The sequence below is a fragment of the Ambystoma mexicanum genome, chromosome 6q, assembly GCF_040938575.1.
Source record: "Ambystoma mexicanum isolate Mex_15411 chromosome 6q, UKY_AmexF1_1, whole genome shotgun sequence".
In the NCBI taxonomy this organism is placed as follows: domain Eukaryota; kingdom Metazoa; phylum Chordata; class Amphibia; order Caudata; family Ambystomatidae; genus Ambystoma; species Ambystoma mexicanum.
In genome coordinates, this window is record NC_090937.1 from 907,389,579 (window position 1) to 907,408,123 (window position 18,545).

General features: G+C 51.7%; 1 protein-coding gene across 2 annotated transcripts in view; it reads left to right on the plus strand.

The window, feature by feature from the left end:
- GALNT7 (polypeptide N-acetylgalactosaminyltransferase 7) overlaps nt 1-18,545 on the plus strand; it is an 800,303-nt gene that overhangs the window by 766,463 nt on the left and 15,295 nt on the right. The gene's annotated exons all lie outside the window — the stretch shown is intronic.

Sequence of the window (18,545 nt, forward strand, 5' to 3'; positions counted from 1 at the left end):
TTGGGTACAAATTGCTCTTTACTTTTTGGTTCCAATTTCAGTCTGAGGTCCGCACACATATCATTTCATCATCAGAAGAAGGATGCCATGTTCTCCAGCATGGGGTCTGGCATGGATTCACATGCTCATGAATATTCCCCGTCGTCAGGCTGGGAATCCTCGGTAAAGAAAAAATCAGTATCAGTTTCGTTTCTGATCTGACTTTGTAGTAGTAACCAATCACTGATTTCTGCGTCATACTGACCACAGCCAATGACTGCCCTCTCCCTAAGCCCCGCCTCTGGCAGCCATCCTCAGATTTTTACCGCACGTTCAAGTGTTGGGATCCTCGTGCTATTGCTCACGAGCTTTAGTGCGTTTTCGCGCTTTTTTCATAGGAAAATTACTCTTTTTCAGTCAAAAGAGCCTCAAGCTCCACCGTTTCTATATCCGATCAACGGGGACCCGTGTCGGATTCTTCTACGCCCCTCAAGGGTGAAGATTTTGTCGAGCCACGCTTTTGGAGGACTCCAGAACTTTCTCAGGCCCATCTCGGACATGGCCCAGGAGAAGGGAAGCTCGACGCCCGGGAAGCTGTTCAGGGTCTGCCCTGCATGCCAGCTTCAGAATGTCTTCAAGGAGGACGAACACTCCCTTTGCCTCTACTGCCTGCATGAGGACAAGACGCACGTGGAGAAGGACTGTCCGTTTTGCGGGAACATGTCGGAGCGGACCATGAAGGACTGCCATCTGCGTCTCGTCAACTGGCTGGAAGGGAAGAGCCCGTCAGGCGAGAAAAAGAAGAAGTCTGAGCGGTCTTCTAAGACCTTTGAGGGCGTCCTGGCGACGGGGGCCCAACAGAAGGCCAAGCACCGCGAGTCCGCGGGCACCGGGAGCGCCGAACGGTCGGGCTCTTCGGTTGCCAGGCAGGGCACAACATCCCCGGCGCCATCAACGCCATCAACCACGAGCCAACGCTCTGGCTCGGGTAAGAGGAAGTCCGAGCACCCGGCGAAGCTTCTGGAGAGTCCCCGGTCTAGCTCGAAGGCCAATTCGGAGGGGGAGCGAGGCGGTGACCCCCCCCCCCTAAGGAGAAGGCGGTGAGCGCACCTAAGGTGGCGAAAGTCTTGATCCACCCGGCCAAGGCCTCTATCGAGACAGTCGCGGCGGCCCTGGCTCAGCCTGTGGAGGCGACCTCGGGTCCCAGAGTCTCCCTGCCACCGCGGAGGGAGTCCTCTTTCAAGCCCATCGACAGGACCCCCGTGAAACCTCTGACGGAGAAGCAAAAGTGGGGGCAGGAGGCCATCGTGGATTCGGCCTCAACCTCTGAAGAGGAGCTGATCGAAGTCTTAATCCACGGCATTGGCGTGGAGGAAGACCAGCCCGTTGGGAGGGACCCCGACGAGGGGGACGACGAGAACGTCGAGGGTACCGACGAGGTTCCTGTCCGCCCGTCGGAACCCCCTCAACCAGGGCCGCAAGACAACTCGGCGGCCATTTTGTTGGCTATACAGTCCTTATGCTCGGAGATAAGGACGAGATTCCCGTTACCACCGACGGAGGAACCGCTCCCGACGGGGGACCAGGAGCCGGGCCCTTCTGGGAGCCCTCCTCCTAAGAGAAGAAGAATTCATCCTCCACCTCCTTTTCAACCATCGCGCCTGTCTCAGCCCTCCTCCCCGTCCACAACCCGGGGGGATGACACGGGGACGGACACGGCCGTGACGGGTACAGACGGCGAAGTTTACAGCGAGGATCCTCCGTCGTCACCTCCTCCCCGGGCTTCCCCGCCCGACGAGATTGGATCGTTTCATGCCATGATCGCCAGGGCATCCAAGCTTTTCCAGCTCTGCTCGGAAGAGAAGAAAGAAGGCTTCCTTTATCAACGGCGCGAGACCAAGAGGAAGACGGTCCTCGCTGTACCTCTAAAAGACGATATCTGGGATGAGGGTCTCTCCCTCCTTAAGAACCCATCCACAACGCCTGCGAGAAGGGATCGGTACAAGAAGTAGTACCGGGTCCCGGACGTGGCCCCCTTGTGCCTTCGGGCACAGCCGACCCCGGACTCGGTCGTCTCCGCGGTGGCCAGGAAGAAAGCGGGGTGGGGGGGGGCAACGGCCTCCACGTCAACTTCCCCCCCGGACGGCGAGGGAAAGATATTGGACACGATGGGACGCAGAGTCATCTCATCGGCAGCGACGACGATTAAGGCTGCCAACGCCTTGGCTATCGTACCACGCTACGACAGGGAGTTGTGGTACAAGATCGCCCCCCTGCTGGACTTCCTATCGGACGACAAGAGGGCTGAGGCCCTAGAGATCTTGCAGGAAGGGGAAGTGGCGTCGGACCACGCCATTATGGTAGCGACGGACATCGCTGATACTGGCTTTCGCCAGTTGGGCAACGGCGTGTGCCTTAGACGGCGTGGATGGCTCAAGGCAACGGACTTCCGGCAGGACGTGCAGACCAGAGTTTTGGACATGCCGTTCGACGGGAACAACCTGTTTGGGAAAACAGTGGACGATTCCCTGCAAGCCATCAAGGCGGACACGGAGACGGCCCGGGCTCTTGGTGTTCTCCAGCAACGACGGCCGCCCTTTCGGAGCACCGGAGGCAAGCAGGGTGCCTCCAAAGGTTCCGGCGGCGGATATTCCACCTACCGTCAAGCGGCCCGTTCGTCGTCACAGGAAGCCTACAGGGGACGAGGCAAGTCGGGCGGACCCCGCCGTCGTCGCCAGGGAGGACAAGGCGGCAAAGCCTCGTCGAAGCAGGACTGAACCGGCCGTGGGGTCGGGCCCCCACCGAAGCACCCCGGTAGGAGGCCGGCTGGCGAACTTCGTCGGCGTGTGGGAGTCCATCTCCACCGACCGTTGGGTGCTGGACGCCCTGGCCCAGGGTCACGCGCTCGAGTTTCTAAAGAAGTGCCCGCGCATCCCCCCCGTGGCCAGGAAGGAACATCACGTCCCTCAACTTCTCTTGGAGGTAAAGGCGATGCTCAAGAAAGGCGCCATCGAGCTCGTCCCAAAGAGGCTGTGGGGCTCCAGAGTTTACTCAAGATACTTCCTTGTGAAGAAGAAGACAGGAGGATGGCGTCCCATCCTGGACCTACGACGACTGAACAAATTCATCAAGGCGCAGAAGTTCCGGATGGTCACCCTCCAGCACGTCCTGGGTCAGCTGGAGGAGGGCGATTTCCTGTCGTCGTTGGATTTGGAGGATGCTTACTTCCATATCCCCATCCTAAAGGGACACCGAAAGTTTCTCAGATTCGTGGTCCAAAGGCGGCACTACCAGTTCAGAGCCCTTCCCTTCGGATTGAGGTCGGCACCCAGGGTGTCCACCAAGTGCCTCGCACCGGTGGCGGCGCGGCTGAGCCTGGAGGGGATCCACGTCTGCCTCTACCTGGACGACTGGCTCATCCAAGCAAAGACAAGGGAACTTGGCGCGGAACACACGGCGAGGACCATCCAACTACTCACGGACCTGGGATTCTCCATAAACTACGCCAAGTCCCACCTGGTGCCCGCGCAAGATGCACTGTTTCTGGAAGCGAAACTCGACACAGTGACGCTTCTGGCCTCGCCGTCGGAGGAAAGAACGAGGGCCATCTTGGGCAAGGTGCAGCGGATGCTGGTTGCGGACGCGGCCAAGGTGAGGTCCATCAAATCCCTCCTCGGAATGATGTCTTCTTGCATTTATCTAATCCGCCTGTGCAGGCTTCGGATGCGCCCGTTGCAGGAGTTCCTGGACGCTCGCTGGGTCCAGACGACGGGCAGCTTCGAGGACAGGGTCACACTCGATGAGAGTTTCCGGCGAGCGATCCGGTGGTGGGGCACCTGCGCGCATCTTATGGCGGGCATGGACTTCCAGACCCCAGGCCACCAGAAGACAGTGACCACGGATGCCTCCCTGGAACGGTGGGGAGCGCACACCGAAAATCTGCACGCAAGAGGCCTTTGGCTTCCGACGGAGAAATCCCTCCATGTCAACGTCCTGGAGCTCCGTGCAGTGTTTTGGGCCCTCAGGTCCTTCCTTCCGTCCCTCAAGGGCAAGGTGGTGAGGATCTTCACCGACAACACCACCACCATGTTCTACATCAGGAAGCAGGGCGGTACCAGATCCCCAGCCCTGTCCAAGGAGGCGCAGGATCTGTGGCATTGGGCTGTCGCCCAAGGGATGTTTCTGGTGCCGTTTCATCTGGCAGGAATAAAAAACACCATCGCTGACTCGCTCAGCAGAGAGCTGCGCTCGTGCCACGAGTGGGAACTACGACAGGATCTAGTGGACCGCCTCTTCCGACGCTGGGGCACACCCCAGATCGATCTGTTCGCGACGGCGACGAACTCCAAGTGCCAGAGGTTCGCCAGCAGGTTTCCCCAGCCGAGGAGCATGGGCGATGCTTTCTCGTTCCCCTGGGAGGGCCTATTTCTGTACGCGTTCCCTCCTTTGCCGTTGCTGATCCGGCTCATCAACCAGCTCAAGAGGTCACGGTGCAGGATGATACTCGTCGCACCCGCGTGGCCGAGGCAGATATGGTTCCCGGACCTCTGGACTTGTCGGCGTCCCCGTCAATCAAGCTGCCAGTGGACGCGGATCTTCTCTCCAGGGAAGGAGGCACCATCCTCCATCACGACCCGAGGTCGCTGAACTTGCAGGCCTGGCTCCTGCAGCGCTAGAGTTTGGAGGTTACGACATACCGGCCGACTGCAGAGAGGTTCTTGCAAAGGCCAGTGCGTCCTCAACTCTTAAATGCTACGGACACAAATGGAAGAGGTTCTCTGTCTGGTGCCACGCACAGAAGATTAACCCTCTACGGATCACGGCTCCGAAGTACTGCCGTACCTACTGACGCTGGCCAAGGCTAGACTAGCGCACGCTTCCATCAAGATTCATCTTGCTGCGATCTCCCGATACACCAGAACCACGGGATGGACGTCCTTGTGGTCTCATCGTCTGGTGAAGGAATTCATGAAGGGACTGTTCAGATCGTTCCCGCCGGTGAAAGCGCCGGCCCTGGCGTGGGAGCTCAACGTGGTGCTGACCAAGCTCATGGGACCTCCGTTCGAGCCTCTGCACTCTGCTTCGTTGAAGTTCTTGTCGTGGAAAACGGCGTTCCTTGTGGCCATGACCTCCGCACGATGAGTGGGAGAGATCCAGGCCCTTTCCTGCAAGCCCTCGTACTTGACTTTTCACGACACGAGGGTAGTGCTCAGGACGCACCCCTCCTTCATGCCCAAGGTGCCGTCGGACTTCCACCTCAACGAACCCTTGGTGTTGCCTGTTTTCTTCCCGTCGCCTTCGTCGCCGGCTGAAAGGACTTTGCACTCGCTGGATGTGACTAGAGCGCTGAATTTCTACATGGACCGCACGAAGAGCTTTCGGAAGACGTCACAACTTTTTGTGAACTTTGGACCTGTCAATCAGGGGAAGGCTCTCTTAAGGGCTTCCATTTCCAGATGGCTCTCCGGCTGTATCATGTACTGTCATCGGTTGACAAACCGACCGCTGCCCGGCCGTCCGAGAGCCCATTCCACCAGAGCGATCGCAGCTACCACGGCGTTCCTATCTGGTGTGCCCCTGCTGGACATCTGCAGGGCTGCTACGTGGAGGTCGACGCACACCTTCACGAAATTCTACTGCGTCGACCGGGATTCCAGGGAGGAGTCCAGGGTCGGCCAAGCAGTGCTGCGCAACCTGTTCGCCTAAGGTGAGCCTGGTGAGGAGGTAAGAGATGCTTAATGTTGAGTTGTTGTATTGCTTAATGTTGATTTTTTTACAAAGGTAGCGGGCGCCCCTCTCTCGCAAGAACAGACATGATAACCTGTTCAGTGGTTATTAACCACTTGAGAGTTCGCAGCCACTGCTTTTACTCACTGTGCCTTTCACAGATGGGAAATATCCATTTGCATATCAGTCTTTGTCCTGCCCAGGGGCAGTCCAGCACCGAAATACAATGGCAATTCCAATCTGAACGAGAGTACCACCAGCAACCCCATACACGTGTTTCACCCTTGTTGGGGATCATCAGTGAGGTGAAGCTGATGCCTCTCTAAGCACAGTGAGAGGGAGACCACGTCTGGTTGCCGCCAGGAGACCTAGGGTTACCAATCCCAGGTTCCTTAACAAATAGTTTTACAAAGGTAGCGGGCGCCCCTCTCTCGCAAGAACAGACATGATAACCTGTTCAGTGGTTATTAACCACTTGAGAGTTCGCAGCCACTGCTTTTACTCACTGTGCCTTTCACAGATGGGAAATATCCATTTGCATATCAGTCTTTGTCCTGCCCAGGGGCAGTCAAGCACCGAAATACAATGGCAATTCCAATCTGAACGAGAGTACCACCAGCAACCCCATACACGTGTTTCACCCTTGTTGGGGATCATCAGTGAGGTGAAGCTGATGCCTCTCTAAGCACAGTGAGAGGGAGACCACGTCTGGTTGCCCCCAGGAGACCTAGGGTTACCAATCCCAGGTTCCTTAACAAATAGTTTTACAAAGGTAGCGGGCGCCCCTCTCTCGCAAGAACAGACATTATAACCTGTTCAGTGGTTATTAACCACTTGAGAGTTCGCAGCCACTGCTAATGTTGAGCCTGTTGCCACCTCCCGTGGTTGTGCATGTGTGTACTGCTATGTATTCTCTTATTCATGAGCATGTGAATCCATGCCAGACCCCATGCTGGAGAAGGAACAAGTTACTTACCTGTAACTGTTGTTCTCCAGCATGGGTCTGGCATGGATTCACATGCGAACCCTCCTTCCTACCCCTCTGCGGCTCTTCACTTGGTCATACTGCCACTTTACGTGCTACCAAATCTGAGGATGGCTGCCAGAGGTGGGGCTTAGGGAGAGGGCAGTCATTGGCTGTGGTCAGTATGACCAGAAATCGGTGATTGGTTACTACTACGAAAGTCAGATCAGAAACGAAACTGATACTGATTTTTTCTTTACCGAGGATTCCCAGCCTGACGACATGTGAATCCATGCCAGACCCATGCTGGAGGACAACAGTTACAGGTAAGTAACTTGTTCCTTGCATGGTACTCGACGTTGCTGGTGAGTATGGGGATTCTTGAAGATTTTTTTCCATTTACTGTTTTGTTTGCCGTAAATGGCATATAAGTTTCACTATGCATGGCTGGACTTTGAGTGGCAGCATTGTACCAAATATGAAGCGTGCTTATGGTGACATGCACCATTTTACATAAAGCACTGGTAAATATGTGGTCACCCGTTACCATTGGGCGAGTGCATGTCTCTTAGGTCGAGTATGTACACTAAGGAACTTGCCCTACAGTTCTAGTGTGAATTTTAAACAATTGTAAGGCCTGCTGAAGATGCACACCTTGCTACAGCTTCATGTTTGTTGATAATTGATTCTGATGACTCTTTTTATGAGAAACCTTAAGCTTTTGTAGCATCTTTCATTCATTTGTATTTGAGTGGTTGGATTTCTGTTTTCATGCATACTTGTATTCTCAATTTGCAAATGGGTAGATTGTAACGATTCTTGATTGGAATGTTGTAAAGAATATACAAACAACTGGTGCGTTAAATATTTTATTTTTTATTTTGGAGCGAAGTAGCTCTCTGCCTGGGAGCTATTTTATCAGGGTTTAGCCAAAAATAAAACAGCAGGAGTCCTTTAAATGTTTCACAGGAAGGCTTCTATAGATCATTCTGCAATTATAAAAGATAAGTAGGATATTACTGTTTGTGAAGGGATCCTCATTGGGGAGAGATCTGATGTTTGCTATGGGTTATGCCCTTAATTCATATGAAGATAACTATTTTTACAAGGTTCATACTGTACTATCAGCGTTTACGTGCCCAGGTGTTTTCTTCACAGCTGATTTTAATTTGTCAGATGAAACTATTGAAATATCCTTGCAGTAATCGCAACATGATCAAGATGACCCTAAAAAAAATAAGAAACAAAATCAGAGATTTTGAGTTTCTTGATGCCTGAAAAAATACTTGCCCCTTACGTAGAGACTACTTTTTCATATGTCCATCATACCCTATTGATTTTATCTTTATAAGCACTTCCTTTTGGACCTGTTAGAATGAGGTTTCTATAGCGACTTTCATTACTTTGGATCATGTTCAGTTGGCTCTTAATGTGTCACTTGTGCTCACGTTATGTGATGGGAGGTCTTGGACATTTCTTGAAGACCTTTTTAGGGATCCCATTATGGTTCAGTAATTAAGTGATCACAGTGAATGTTTCCTTCTCCATAACAGTGAAGAATCGGAATTCATTGCCAAAACCTGTAATGCGCTTAAAGCTGTCAACATGGCTACATTTTATCTATGATGGCACTTAGGAAGAGGACACTACTTGTAAGGTTTTCTCAACATTTGCCATTTTGTTAGAACATAAGGCTGGATGAACGCCTCACTATCCCTAACCTGACGAGGATTTCCCTGTCTAAAATAAACTAAAGGAAACACTCTAACAAATCTGTCCCTCACACTTAAACATACAACAAATAAGCAAGGAAATACATGGCAGTTCAAACAATAATGATTAAGTTCATAGAATAACCAAAGACTCTAGTCACAACATAGATTTCAAACGTGATTCTGCTTTCCAGTCTGAGAAAAGAACACAAGGAAATCCAAGTTTGCAATAAAGTTCCAATATATTCTGATGCCACTTCAACTTGCCAATAGAAAGTTCCAACACATACATTGTAAGATTCTTCTTTGTTGAACACACTTTCAGCTCTTCAACAGCAGCGATGTTTATAATGGTCAAGATGATTTGCCACCTAAACAACTCCAGAAAAAATAATTTGTTCTCAACAGCCTTGCTTATCTCTTCTTCTAGCACTACTAAAACAAACAATGGCCCTCATTACGAGGTTGGCGGTAACCCGCTGGTGCTACCGGCAGGTTGCCCCCAACCCAGCAACACCGATTCCGCAGCCTGATATCCCATTGCCAAGAGGCGGTGGAATGGTAAATCCCATTCTCTTGGAGTCCAATAGGACTGGGAATGGGGACACTGAAGCACCGGCACTGTTGCTAACTTTACCGGTGCTTCAGTGAGAGACATGCCGTTAAGGGTCTGATTTACCAGCAGGTCAGACCTGCCGAGGGATCCGTGGCCCCTACCGGCATTCTCGTAGTACGGCTGTCCAGAAAGGGTGCTGGTAAGTTGCTACGGGCACCCTTATTTCCACCGTACTTGTAATGCTTTCTTGTCAGGCCTACAATCTACAAAGGTTTGTCATTCGGGTATACTTCCTTGCCCAAACCACTTTTCACCACAAGTGATTTTATATTCAAGGTCAACTGACAAGATAATTCAACAGCTTCGCAACATTCAACAGAGGACAGTTTTAAGACTTTCAGCACCTTCTTAGGGCAAACAAGATTTACATTGATTTTCTTCACCACCTTTCTGTGATTGATGTTTCCTTCCTTTTGGACACTTCCCAGAAGGATATCCTTGTTGCCACTCTTGTTTCTCTACTTCATAAATGACCTCCTTCTACCTCAGCCCTGATTTGGACAAGCTGTGGGATTCCCAACATGTACCAAGTGTTGTATGTAATATGGTCACTTAGTTCCATAGTTGATGTCTCTTGCATTAGCCCCCTTCAGCTGTTTCTAATATTGGCCAGATAATGGTTGTTTTATTTCCAGCCCCTCTTGTCTTGGGCAATGCTTACTGAAATCAACTTCCAATAAAGGTGCCCCCACCGTTGGTTGGGTGTTCCAAAATCTCCCACTTTCCAGATTAGTCAATTGTCTTTTGGATATCAAGATTTTGCTGCTTTTCAAAAATAGCTTGTGAATCACTTTCATTCTCTCGTCTGTTTTGTAACTTTTCGGTATTCAATTCAAACCCAGTATGTGTATTACTTTCATTCACACACGAGTGCTGCTTTGCACTCGTTCTTCTAGTATGTAGTATCTCTCACTTGCACGCCTGCTTCCAGCCTGCGAGCGGGGACAGAGCGCTCCCAGTTCACTGACTGGTTCGGCCGCGTGCCTCTGTTCTCCTCGCTTTCCATAGGACTTTTGCTGCTGCTCTGGTTCTTCACGATGCAGCAAACCCCTTCGGTAAGCCTGCCTTGGTTCTTGCCGCTTCCAGTTGGAGCTTCTCTTGCTCCAGAGGCACCCTGGTGCACGCCAGCCACCAGACACGACGTTGAGGCTCACAGATGAACACAAGCCACACAAAACAGCTTCCTGCATGCTTCTTGCTGCAAAGCCTCTGCAGATCGGGACACAAGGGGAAAAGCCTTCCTTCTGCACCCTTCCTGCATCACAACCTCTGGACTTAATGTTTCTGGGGATACGGACCCTCTCAGGACCGGCAGCTGGAATATGTCCTGCAATGGTTTTAGCGTCCTCTCTTTCCTTTAGCGTCTGGTCAGGCTTCCAACTCGAACAACGTGCTTTCTGCTTCTGACATTCTCTACTCGCCACTAGCAGAGTCAACTCCTTCTCTATGGCCTGCACCTGAGGGGACTTTTTAAGCCTCCCAGTCTTCCTCAGGTGTGAGGTATCTACACTAATAAACTGACCAATCATACAACATTGTGCCTCTTCAGCCCTCTTCCTCGTCCCAGTAACTAAGGAATTCTGGGACTTGAAGTCCTTAAAGGGAAAATTAGGTTTTCGTCTGTTTTACAGCTTTCAAACCTCAATTGGTTTCTTACAATATTCTCTAAGGGAATTTTGCAAGATGTAGTCATTAACTCTGATTTACAGAAAAATGCATTTCTTTTATGCTGTGGTTGTTCAAAATGTTCCTTTTACTGCCCCTTTGGGTTTAAGGGAGGTCCTAAGCTTTGTTTCCCAAACTAGAGAAGGATTATGATTTCTCTCCAGGTTTAGGGGTGTATGAGTGGGTTCGCCCCTATGTGGATGGGTGTCTTGTGGGCTGGCCAGATGTTTGTTACAACCAGCCATGACAGAGTCAGGTGTGTGTAATAATTAGTAATTGCGATTCCAAGATGGCCACGGACTAGAATAGACGAGCTCCGTCCGAGCGGGAAAACGAACGTCTTAGAAGAAGCAGCCCCAAACAGCGGAAAGCAGCCCTTCCAGCAGCCAGCACAACGGCGCGGACCGAGAAACCTCGCTGAGAGCAATCCCGATGTTAATCGGACAGGGGAAAAGTAGCGGCAAGCCCCGTATCACAAGGCGCGGCAGAAGGTGCAGCGGAGCCCCGGCCCGGCTGGAGAAGAGGGAAGCGACCAGCTTGGGGCACATAGGGGGACCCTGGAGGAGAGACGGGACACCCCCCTCCCCCCCAGCTAGTGTAACGGAGCCTGTCCCGAATCAATCGGACAGTGGGGGTGATCCAGCACCGCTCCCCCAGCGGACAGAACAGCCGGGACCGCCTGCACACTACGGCAGCCCCGATTTCGCAGAGCGCGGCCCCAGAGACCGCAGCATAACGAAGGCGGGGACCTGGGTGGAGAGCTGTCCCCAGCTGAATCAGGAGGGAAACCGCTGCGGCGAGAGCCCTCCACAATCAGCCAACCAAATTGCCAGCAGAAACTCCACAGGCAGAAAACGCAGACGCCCAGGTGGGAGCGGAGGGGGCCCGGATCAGAAGTAAGTGCGCACAACAGCCGCAGCTCGAAGGCCCCAGGGGTTAGCAGTGCAGGTACGCAGCGAGCTGGAGATCAAATCTGAGCCCCCATAAATACGCAGTGCCCGGGAAGGAACAGTGAAGACACCTGTTGTAGGCACACCGGTGAGGCATGATTGCCAGCCTCAGAATTTAGCAGCCCAGGAGGGATCGCGCGAAAGTGGGACCTGGTAAATAGCCCGGAGGTGAGCGGCTGCGGAGGCTCCCCAGCTCTCCCCCACGGTGTGGGGAGAAGGAACAGGTTGCAGCTAACGCCCCCCCCAAGAAACACGCTCCAGCGGGGGGGACCACTAAACGGAGCCCCCCAAGCCCATACCACACAATAACCTACAGCTTCTCCACATATCAGCTGGTAACTCACAACGCCCAGCAGCCTCCAGGCACCAAACGCAAAGAGCAATCCCGGGGACACAGAAGCCCAAATAATTCAGTAGCAGTAGTTGCAGTAGGCACGCAGGAGCCCTCTGGAGAAACATGCCCGAAACCGGCAGGACAGCCTTGCGGCGGGGGTGGCAGGAGGACTATAGGAAATTAGTGAAGGGCCGCCTGAACAGGCTCTTCACCACCCAACGAAAATCCGCATAAGGGCGCACGGAAAGAGGGCCTGACCCACAGCAAGTGATTCACCCAGCAAACACCCCAGCACTGTATACCACGGACAAAACTGGGGTAGTGTGAGCCCAAAAGACACAGCAGAACCATAGTGGGGTGCTCAAGGGGGGTCTACCCAGGAATCAGTCAGTGGAGTCCTCCGAGAGGTGCTGTAAACCCAGCACCCACCCGAGAGTACCCAACAAGAAATGGATCACACTGGCCCCACCGGACCGGAGAACCCGCCACACAGTGCCCCCACAACGCCTGGGTCAAGATAATCAAGTCGGAGGAACCACAATCTCGGTAGAGGCTGTGTGGCCAAAGCCCCCTCCCCCCATTTGGGCCAGATACAGATGCCAAGAACCAAGTCTAAAGATGCCCCGTATAAAGCCCAAAACACACAGCTGGAACACTGTTGGAAGCAGTACCGGACGAAGAAACCACAGGGCCACATAACAACAGAAGAGCACGACACCCTGCATTCTGAGGAAGCACCCACGAAGATGGCTCTGAATAAAGAGGATCTCAAAGAATGTCTTCAGGGAATGGAGAACCGGATGAAGGAGTCCCTCCAAGACCAACTAAGGAAAATAAGGGAGGAACTTCGCTCCTCCATTCAGGAGGTTAAAAAGGACATCACGGACCTAGGAGAAAGAGTAGACACAGCGGAAGCGGGGCTCTCGGAAATCGCTGAAGACTCAAAACAGTCTAGCGCATTACTGGAACAGATTGCCAGAGCAACGCACAATTTGGAACTCCAGGCAGAGGATCTGGAAAACAGATCCCGAAGATCCAACATAAGGGGCAAGGGCTTAGCCGAGACAATTGGTGACAGAGACCTAAAAGAGACCATGCAAACATGCATCAGCAGCCTTCTACCAGGCGCACAGCCAGAAGACACACTCATAGAAAGAGTGCACAGAGTAGGTACCCCCAAGAAAAGAGCCGGGAGCCAGACCAAGGGACGTTCTGCTAGCGATGACCTCCTACACGCTGAAGGAGGAAATCCTCCAGGCAACAAGAAACTCACAACTGGTCACCATCAACGGGGCCCAAGTCCATCTGTTCCAAGATCTGGCCCTGTCTACCCTACACAAGAGAAGATTAATGGCTCCGGTAACAAAGGCATTAAGAACCAAAGGAATTACCTACAGATGGGCACACCCCTTTGGACTGCAGTTCACCTGGGAGGGCAAACAGTGCGTCACCACCTGCGAGGAGGACGTGTCGCTCCTGTGCCTGGAGGAAGAGGAACTGCACCCGGACGCAAACCCCACACGCAGCTTAAGAAGTGGGGAACTCCAGACAGTGGGAATGGTCAGCTGCCCCAGCGAAGAGGCGTGGCGTGGAAGGCAAAGGGAGAAGCCATCAACCAAAATGACCACGGCCCCCTGGAGGGGACAACCAAGAAACGCTGAGAGCGACCCCAGAACAAAGGAAAGACCAAAAGCGACACATGTCAAAGGACAACATTATCCTCGGACGGAGTGAAGAGACAAACCATCTTGGAACCAATGCAGGACGAACACAAGTCCTGGTGGCGCATACGTTGGAGGAAAGGTGATACCCACCGCCCAAGAAGGAGCGCAGAGGAAGTTCCAAGGAACTTTGATCTGAAGGGTACTGGGGGTGAGGGAGGAAGGGACTGGGAGGGGGACAAGGAGATTCATAAAGTTCAGCAAGTTGGGGGGATGGCACGGATCAGTAAAGGCAAGGAAGGAAGGATGAAACGACTGAAGGAAGCACACTGGAAGACAAAGGAACACCAACACGAAACAAATGGCTGATCTGAACTTGGTTTCGCTCAATGTACAAGTCAAAACGTCAAACGCTGCTCCATCCTGACGAGACTCATAGACTTTCAGACCTCAATCGCCATTTTACAAGAAACACGCCTCCTCCCTGAGGACGAAGGAAGACTGAAACATAGAGCGTTCCCCCGAGAATACTTGGCCTTGGGTGGGAGAAAGACCAAAGGAGTAGCCATACTGATTGGAGCCAATCTGATATTTAAAAAGCGGGCAATATACAGGTACCAGGAAGGGAGGTACTTAATACCAAAGGGGATTGATTATACAGGAACAACTATACACACTAATTGCAATCTATGCCCCGAATGAGAGACAGGACTTATTTCTGAGGGATATGCTAAAAACTCCAGGGGGGAGGGGGGTGTGAGGGCCAGATAATAATCGGGACGACTTTAACTGTGTCATGGACCCCGCACTGGACAAAACTTTCCCACCCACGGCAGCAGATGCAAGAAACAGACAGGCGTTGGGCAAACTCTTCAGAGAACTTGGGGTGATAGAGACGTTCTTTCACGGTCAACAGAGAGAATTCACCCACTATTCTGCGGTCCATAGGGGGTACTCCAAAATTGACATGGTGCTGGTCTCTTCCGCCCTGATCCCGTGTATTAGCAAAGTTGAAATAGAGGTCCAATATGTGTCGGACCACGCCACAGTACTGATTCAAATGGAAATGGCCTGAACCATCAACAAAAACCGTAGACCCTGGAGACTTAACGAGATGATCCTGAAGGACCTGGCCGTCAGAGCGAATTACTTCCAAGAAAACAATAATGGGGAGACAAACTGGGGGGTAATTTGGGATGCCGGGAAGGCAGTGATCCGGGGCGAACTTCTCTCACAAACGACAGCATACTTGAGGGAAAGAGAACTCATTAAAAAGAAGCTGGATGCAGCACTAAATGAAGCAGAGATCCAACACAAAGCTAGGCAATCCCAAAAATCACTCCGAGGGGTCCGGAGAGCAAGAGCCTAGTTAGAAGCACATGTGGCAGAATGCACAGCACAAGCACTGATTAACACCAAACAATCACACTACGCCCAGGGTAGCAAATCAAACAGGTTCCTAACGGCCAAACTCTGCAAACAAAACTCCCGTAATTACATAGTCCAACTAAAAGACGAAAAAGGGGGGCTATGCGCAACAGAGAAAGGGAAACTCGAGATAATGGAAAGATGCCATCAGGGACTGCTAGAAAGCGAACATTTAAATCACCAAACACAGAGAGAGTATCTCTCGAGGATCTCCCTCCCCCAGATCACAAAGGAAGATAACGAAGCTCTGCAAGCCCCCATATAGGCACAAGAAATTAGTGATGCTATAACAGCAATGCCCCCCAATAAAGCCCCAGGCCCAGACGGCCTCGGGTGCGGTTATTACAAAACATTCCGCAACCAACTGCTAGGCCCTCTAACAAAATTATTCAATCATATAAGAGACAGCGGCTAAGTCACACCGGACATGAGAGACTCCATCACTATTCTAATGCTCAAACCGGGTAAAGATCCCACGGACTGCACCAGTTATCGGCCGATTTCCCTACTCAATACCGGTGCCAAGCTCTATGCCGAGGTCCTGCCCAAAATAATCCACTCCGACCAAGCTGGGTTCATAAAAGGGAGACATACCCAAGACAATATTAGACGGGTAGTGGATATATTAGATCTGGGAAGCAGGACAGGACAAAGGTTCTCCATAGCTACCCTAGATGCCAGGAGAGCATTTGACAGCCTGGGCTGGAGATATCTGGTACTGGTGCTGGTGCTGCAGAAATTTGGATGCGACCCCAATTTTGGCAGAATGGTTTTTAGCAAACTTCGGCCTCCCAAGCACGGCATTTATGGTTAATGGGAACCCCACGTCAAAAATCAGAATATGCAGAGGGACAAGACAGAGATGCCCACTTTCGCCCCTAATCTTTGCCATGGCTATGGAGCCCATAGCGGAAACGATACGGCAAGATCCGACCATACAAGGGGTTAAATGCGAGGGGACCACACATAAGATAGCACTATACTCAGATGACATAATGCTGTTCCTCGGTGACCCCAAGAACACACTCCCAAGAGCACTCGATACTCTACAAGAATTTGCACAGATATCAGGATTCACCATAAACTTCACTAAATCTAAGGCCCTGAATATCACAGAGGGAAGAGGTGGCTGAAGCCCTGGGGTTAAGATATCTGCTAACATGGAAAGGGAATCAATAGAATACCGGGGGATCCAACTAACAAAGGGTCATAAAAACCTCTTCAGAGCAAACATAGCCCCATTGCTGAAACAACTGAGGGAAGACCTACATAGGTGGGACACCCAGGAACTATCCTGGTTTGCACGCATTGCGGCACTGAAAATGACCCTGCTACCACGCCTGCTATATACCGTAAACTCGCTCCCAATAGAAGTCCCCCCAAAAATAAGCAAAGCACTACAACGTGACCTGACTACCTTCATATGGCACAAAGGGAAAGCTAGAATACAATGAAGAATTCTGACTAGGCCTCCGTGCTTGGGAGGCCTGGGGGTCCCGGACGTGGAGAGATATGTCCTTGCCGCACAAATAGCACCAATGCTAGCCTGGGAGGGAACGGACAAGTCAAAAGGATGGGTGGGAATCGAAAAGGGGGTCACCACAATCCCACTGGGAACTTTACATAGGCTGCGGGTGAGCGATAGGGAAGCTGAGGGTCGGCTGCTCGAAGCAACCAAGATCTCACTGAAAGGCTGGGACCGAGCACTGAGAAAACGGAACATCACCCCAGGGTTGGGCCCCTTCACCTCAATGGCACATAACCAAAACTTCTCACCGGGCAAACAGCCCAGTTTCTGGAAGAACTGGGGACAGAAACAAGCACTAAACTTGAAGGACTTCTTTCAGGAGGGAAACCCTTTACAGTTCGAAGAGTGCAAACAGAAATTTGGGGTAAGGGAAACAGACAAATATACCTACATTCAGATCCGGCACTGGATAACACACAAGGGAATCAAGAAAGCAGCTACTAGAGTACCGGTGGGCCAAGGGAATCAAGAAAGCAGCTACTAGAGTACTGGTGGGCCTGGAACTAACGCTACAGGAAGGGGATAAAGCAGGAGCTGTCTCCAAAATATACAAGCTGTTGGACAGTGCACAAGATAGTGACTCCTTCCCATACATGGAAAACTGGGCAAAAGACATAGGCGACTCCATCACCGAGGAAGAGTGGACCCAAATCTGGAGGAGAGCACAGAAATCCTCCGGATGCACAGCCACTAGACAGACCACACACAAGATATGCATTAGGTGGTACCTGACCCCCTTAAGGTTGCACAAGATGAACCCCAATTACCCACCCACGTGCTGGAGGAAATGCGGATGCAAGGGTGACTTGTACCATATGTGGTGGTCCTGCCCCAAGGCGGCCATGTACTGGAAGGAAGTTCTGGGCCACATAAAGGAAATCACAGGAAAACAACTGCCAGCAGCACCAAAAGTCATACTCCTGGGCATTACGGTCGAAGATGTATATGCGACAACTGGCAACAGCGCAACACTTATCACCCACCTGCTAATGACAGCTAAGATGACCCTGGCACAAGAATGGAAAAACCCAGACGGCCCAATAACAGCATGCTGGTGGGTGAAAACATGGAACGTAATGGCCATGGAAAAGGTAGGGGCCCTGAAAGACGGCAAGTACCTCAAATTTCGGGCAATCTGGGAACCCTGCTTCGACTATGTCAGAGACAGAGAAGCATATTTCTTTAGGCCAAACCTGTTAAAAGCGATCCAAAACTGAGCACTGACAAGCCAAGTCCAGAAACTCTGCTTCCATGCCGGAAGTAACTAGCCAGAACACAGCAATCCCTTTGGAAAACAGATGGACCGATCTGTGCATCGGGGAACCAGGAGGGGGGAGAGGGAGAGGGGAAAGGTTGTTGAATAATTGTAGTCAAAGTTAAGCTAATGTTCAAATTTACACCTAAAAACTGTAACACCAATGGTTAAGATGTGGCCTTAGCAAATGCTGTGTGTTAAATTAATCACATTTTTGGCCAACACAATATTTGAAAATGATGGTGTTTGAATAAATAAAGTTGGTTAAAAAAATAATTAGTAATTGCCTGGACTTGCCTGACTAAGGTGGTGGGACATTTCAGGTATACAGCTCTGGTGTTAGTCCGTTGTTGCTCACGATGAACTGTCCATGAGAAAGTGTTTGTGTTGGAAAGGGGGGGGGGGGTGATCGATCTTCCCAGTATCCTACCTGGTAGGATGGGGAAAAGGTGTTACAGGAAAGGGGTACTGCGTCCCACCCTTAGGTGTCCCACTTCCACTCCCCAAAGACCCCCATCCAGGTGATCCTCCTGCACTGGTTGGTCCACCCCCAGGAACTGGATCCAATAGCAATGGTGGTGTCCTGGCCACCTGGATGACAGATTCCCGGGGACTAGCGGGTGAGGCAGCTTCAGAAGACAGGCCGAGGGGTCAGCAGATCCTTCCGGGGACAGTGCTGAGGGACCGCAAGGTTCTTTTACCGGGTGTCCACCCGAGGGGCCACGC